The sequence below is a fragment of the Diuraphis noxia genome, unplaced genomic scaffold, assembly GCF_037042655.1.
Source record: "Diuraphis noxia isolate RWA-SAM2 unplaced genomic scaffold, SU_Dnox_SAM2 contig0001, whole genome shotgun sequence".
Lineage (NCBI taxonomy): Eukaryota > Metazoa > Arthropoda > Insecta > Hemiptera > Aphididae > Diuraphis > Diuraphis noxia.
Genome location: NW_028301711.1, coordinates 93,436,080 through 93,442,079, shown reverse-complemented (window position 1 = coordinate 93,442,079; position 6,000 = coordinate 93,436,080).

Sequence of the window (6,000 nt, the reverse complement as noted above, 5' to 3'; positions counted from 1 at the left end):
ACAAAAGACCAATATTATTTTTTTGTTATTTTATAGTGTCACAATTTATTAAGTAAAACATTATCAGGTTTATTATTACCTTGTACACCGAACAGTCATCATACTATTAACCATTAATGAAGTTTAAAGTCTCACTTCATCAACACGCGCTTTTTTGTTTGTTTTTTATTTATTCTATTATTAGCTAATTATATATTATTTTCTAATCAAATATTATATTGTAAGGTTCTTGAAACATTGTTTCTATCTTAACTATAATATTATTGTATTAAGTAATATGACAATGGATTGAAATTTAGCGCAAGTGCTAAATATCTGTGATACGTAGCTAATTGTCAATTTGTTTTCATTAATGAGAATTACATTCCTTGTGTTGGAAGTGAAACAACCAATTTCATAAAATATTAGATATTTGTTAAACGTGGGTAGTCAAAATAAAAAGCTTAGTCTTTACTGTTTTGTATGTTCTGTATTTTTCTACACAAAACCATTTAAGGAAAGTTTCTACTACAGTCCTGTCATTCTAAATTCAATCAATGTATGCTACATATAAATATTTTTCTTATGTAAAAATGTGTTTACTTCAAACTTTAATAGAGAACATTATTTTTCAACGTTTATTACAAACAATCACGGATAAAAATTACCTATAATAAGATAGGTTGAAACGCATTCATATTATCTAAGTAGGTATAAAAATATAATTTGAGATCCAAAAAGTGAAAAACCAAAAAAAAACACGACTTTGTGCTTATGAACATGAATATTTGTGGGCAGAGACTCTGGTTAGGACAAGAGAAAAACTACGCCTTACAATAGCTGCCGAACTACTACCACAAAATTCGTAATTGATCATCATACCAATTTTGTTTCCCGTTGTCAGAACACATAGAATATTATATACTTATATAAAAAAAAGCAAAGGCTTATGTTATATTATGTCAATATTTCTATGCACGAGGACTTTATGTCAACTCTGTGCTTTTAACCTTGTACATAATATGTGTCTATACTCTATATATACCCGCGTAAACAGCCGATAACCTCAACGCGTTTTTCTTATGGTGTTGTATTATTATATATTATTATACTATACATATTATATTAATTATCGAAATTATAATTTTTTCGATTCAATGGATATGGTGTGATATGGGTATAGCCATATTCTGAATTTTAGAGAAATGTCGACTGTCCTATTTTTTAACTCCCCTTCCCTCACATATACAACACACTACTGTAATTTGTTTTCTTTTTCGTGGTGTTCAAATATAAGTATTACCTTATTACTCAATCAAATAACTAAAATATGGTGATGCCAGATTTAAGAAAAAATAGAATATTAGAACGTGCACTAAATTACGATATATTATGTTTTATTCACTGCAATTTATATTTGCTGTTTTTAAATGTTATGATATTTAAATATAAATAAATTCATAATTAAATATATATTAATATCAAAAATATGATCAAAATAATCATATTATAATAAATTATTTCAAGCATTTTGGTAAATGACTAAACTCATGTTTTACAGCATATTTAAATGTTTTGGCGATATATTGTACCTACCTATAAGATTTTTAAGGTGCAATTATTACCACTTAGCCGCCTCTGTAATCTAAAATATAATAGCTTTAAATTACCTAAAAAGAATATTTATTGTTAAATGTTAGTTTTTATTAAATAGGTATCAATTTATGTTGTTGTTTTTTTTTTTTTAATGTCATTTATTAAATTAGACGAGTGAATCTTTATATTTTTCCCAAGTATGCCACTCTTGTATAATATAGAGTTGTCGAATTTTCGGATAACTAAAAATAACTAAGCAAACATCTGCGATAATGGGCGTTACCATATTCCTCCACTGACCATTTTCCTCCACAAAAATTGATTGGTTTCCATTGTCCTTCAACATTTTAGCCTTTGTTTTAGTATTACATTCCGTATTATAAAGATAGAGTCACATTTTGCACTTATTGGTTTATGATCACACTCCGGTATCGGCTATCTAATCAGCCATAGATATAAAGTATAAACTCATATTAATTTAAGATATACTCAGATGACACCTATACTTTATACCTGTGATATCAGCTATCAAAAAATGCTAGTCTCCGAGTCATTACAAAAAGTAGAATAATTATTCATATTATGTTTAATTTTCCTTTTCTTTAAATAGGTATTCCTTTGTCACTGAAATATCCTATAGTTATAAAAAATATATAATATTATAGTCAATTTTTTTTTTCACTATGTATAAATTATTTATACCAATTATTTTATTAGTGTTAGATCAACACAATACCTGACAAAAAAAAATGTTATTTTCTTGTTATACATAATTTATTTATATTAAACTTAGTATTTTACTATTTTATTAATTATTTGTTGGAAGAAAATGGCTACAGCCACGATAATACATCCTTACCGCAATAAAAATATCTCCTGTTGTGCAAAATTGAAAATACTATAATATAGACAATTGTAGTTTTTTTGATTTGAACGTATATGATTTTTCATAATATATATATAAATCATTCAAAACTAGGTCAAAAAAAATATTATTACTAACAACACATTTGTAGCCAACGAGTAAAGACGTTTCTTTTATTATATTATTATTATTGTCTAAATGTCAATAAAATATTATAACACAGTCGATCGCATATATTTACACATCGGTGACTGTACATTTAATAGTTCATATTATTTTCTTTTGTTTTGTTTCTATAATATTATATTTCGAAACATGTTGAACGTTAGTCATATTTTAACCTCTTGTCAAAAGCATAGAAAAACTCTCCTGAAATATTATGGATATAAGAACAGTGATAGGGTTTTATATCATCTCCTACCAAATTAAATTACCCGAATATCAAAGAACTATTGCAAATGAATTTAAATTTTAACAACATTTTTATTATTTTAATGAATGGGTACTGTAAAATATATCAAATATATGAAATTATCCAGAAATATGTAATTTATATAAAATTTTATTCAAATATGCAAAATAAATAATATAATCCTAAAATCTATGCATTATGATATACGAGATACACAGAAATATGCATTTGTATTTACTTGTGCGCCCAATGACCATTTGTATTTCGAATGATATTCATGTGTATAAATACCCAACGGCACTACGAAATAATAAAAAATTAAAATTATTTCAATATTAATGTACAGAAAAGTACAACCTTGTATGTACATAATGAATTAATGAATTACATTAGGCTATTATTACAGATAACTTCTAATTGTATTATAATAATTTTAATGGCATACAATGTATTTACGGAAAATCAATATGGTTAAATCTTTGGCTATAGCTGATAAGTGATGAGTACAGCAATACAATTTAACCAAGATAATGAAAACACATTATATTATTTGTTAATGAATTACAATAACATTATATAAGTATTCACGTTATATAGTTCAAAATGGAAATTAACTAACTGGACTTAACTAAGGAAAAATTATACAATGATGCAGATATTATAGTTTTAAATAGGAGTCCAAACATTAGTTAGGAACCATACAGAAACTGTATATAAATTATTATAAAAATATCAACTACAGTCAATTTGTATTTGACTCAGTCGAAATTTTTAAAACTTATTAAAACATAAAATGTTACGAAACTGAAGTAAACATTCAACCCACAATAGACACAGAGCATAAATCCGGGAGGAGGAAAAAAAAATGTTGTTACAACACAAATAGCTGGTTGTAAATAGATGATTTAAAGTACTTAAAATCAATTGTATAATAATACGAGTATCCAATAGTAGGCACTCAATATATTATGAGGTTATACAATAACCGACAAAAATATAAAACGTCTTAATTCTTCAGACCCTAATTTTGGCCGTGTAATTCCGAATTATTCCGATAATCTGCCGGTAAAATTCGTTTCGCGGTTCCGACAGTTCCGATTGAATAATATTTCGATTCTGTTCCGTTCCGAACAAGCAATGTGCGACGACCTTTAAATAACTGAAAACTAATTGCCCCCAAAACACAGTGCACTGACATGACGTCCTTCATATTATTTTAACAAGAGAAATACTGTCCACGTGCGCAGTTTTCTATTTTTTTTTTTTTTTATCGTCACGTGAATGACGTACAAATAATAATAATAATTAAGTTTGTGGACGAAAAATATGCTCAGTGCCACAGTCGTAATAATAATAATATCATGTAAATCGTAAAATGTTACACAACACACAACAATATTATTTTAATAACGGTAGTAGTAACTCGTGTTCATTCTATTTCGGTACACATAATATTATATATAGAGGTAAGTATAATATAGTCAAGGTAAATAAAAAGTAACAAATAGTTGGTGGCTATATTATAAATAATACTTTAATATCATAACCATACTATTATCATGACGTTATGTTGTTCGTGAATCTTGAATAATATACTCACAAATTCCTAGACGTCTCTATACAAGTATTATGTACACCTACCTTGTACGCGTTACTATTATTGTTTTATAATATTATTATTCATGACTCATCGTGTTTGTCGTGCAGTACACTGTTGTTTATAGTTCGGTAATAATGGATTACATATTTTTACTTGCAAAAAAAATAAAAATACTCGTCGAGTCAGTAATTTTCCACAACTTGCCGCACGCAAAACATTAAACACGTCATTATTTATTTTCATAGACGCAAAATTTTATTTTCCACATCATAAAATTATATGTTGGTATATTACACAATCATGACAATATCATTATTACACATATATACGACACAACATATTATATTATATTAGGTGATATAGGATTATCCGATATCGTATTACGAGAACTTGAGTACCTATATATATATTAATATATTATATTTGATCGTCGATCATGAATTCGTGACAATAATGTTTATGTATTATAAGATCGTGTTATGTAAACAGTCAATTGTTTAAATTTGTTCTATAATATTACATAATGTAGGTACCTACGCATAATTATATTTTATTGTACATGACTAAATAATTAAGAACTTTGCTATTCGAAATTATCATTGAAAAAAAAAGTTATAACCTTTTATTTTTTATGCTTTATATTGACCTTGATATTTTTATGATCGTAGAAAAATTCAAAAAATCATAAGCTCTTCTGTCCCGTACGTAGTAAGACGTCGGTCATACGTCTTAAACCTATGATTTTCGTACAGTATATTATCCAACTTTTGTTAAACTGTTGTACTTTGTGTATAGGCACTTGCCACTTGGAAAAGTAGAAATTAACTTAAACTTGCATAATCTGTAAGCATTATATTTTTAATCTTTTCCGAAAATTAGCTTACAATATTCACCCCTTGTCCAGCTACAATGAAACTAATTGATTCGAAAGTAGTTTAATTGGGATTATAATGACTAAATGGTGTTATGAATAAGACTGTGTTGCATTATAGACAAATATAGCATGTCGCGTAACATATATGCGGCGTTTACGGGTTTTTGCACAAAATACGTTTTAATTCTAGAAATTATTCTGATCTATATAGGCTATATGCACTGAAAAATCACGAAATACGCACTAAATGGTATTTAAACATGTTTAGTTTATAACAGAAGTTAACTATGCTGATATGGGCTAAAAAAAGTAGAATACACCCATGCCAATTAAATTCATTTTTTTCAAAACAAAATCACAATAATTTTATGAATGGATCTTTAGTTATTAAAATTTAATATGCTGTGTACAGAATAAAAATAAAAGAGTGTGTATTGCGTATCTGAAATGATGAACATATTATTATGCATTAATAATGTATTGATAAAAAAAAAATATGATATATACGTCGCATTTTTTTTTTTTTTTTGAATACTAATGTCTATGTTGTTTATTTTGTATAATATTTTCCTGGTTAATAGCTATGCGGCGATTCGTATAATATTTTGTATTGCAAAATAATTTTTTGATTGTTGTATTGTAAAATAACTTTTATTATTATTTATTATTACGTA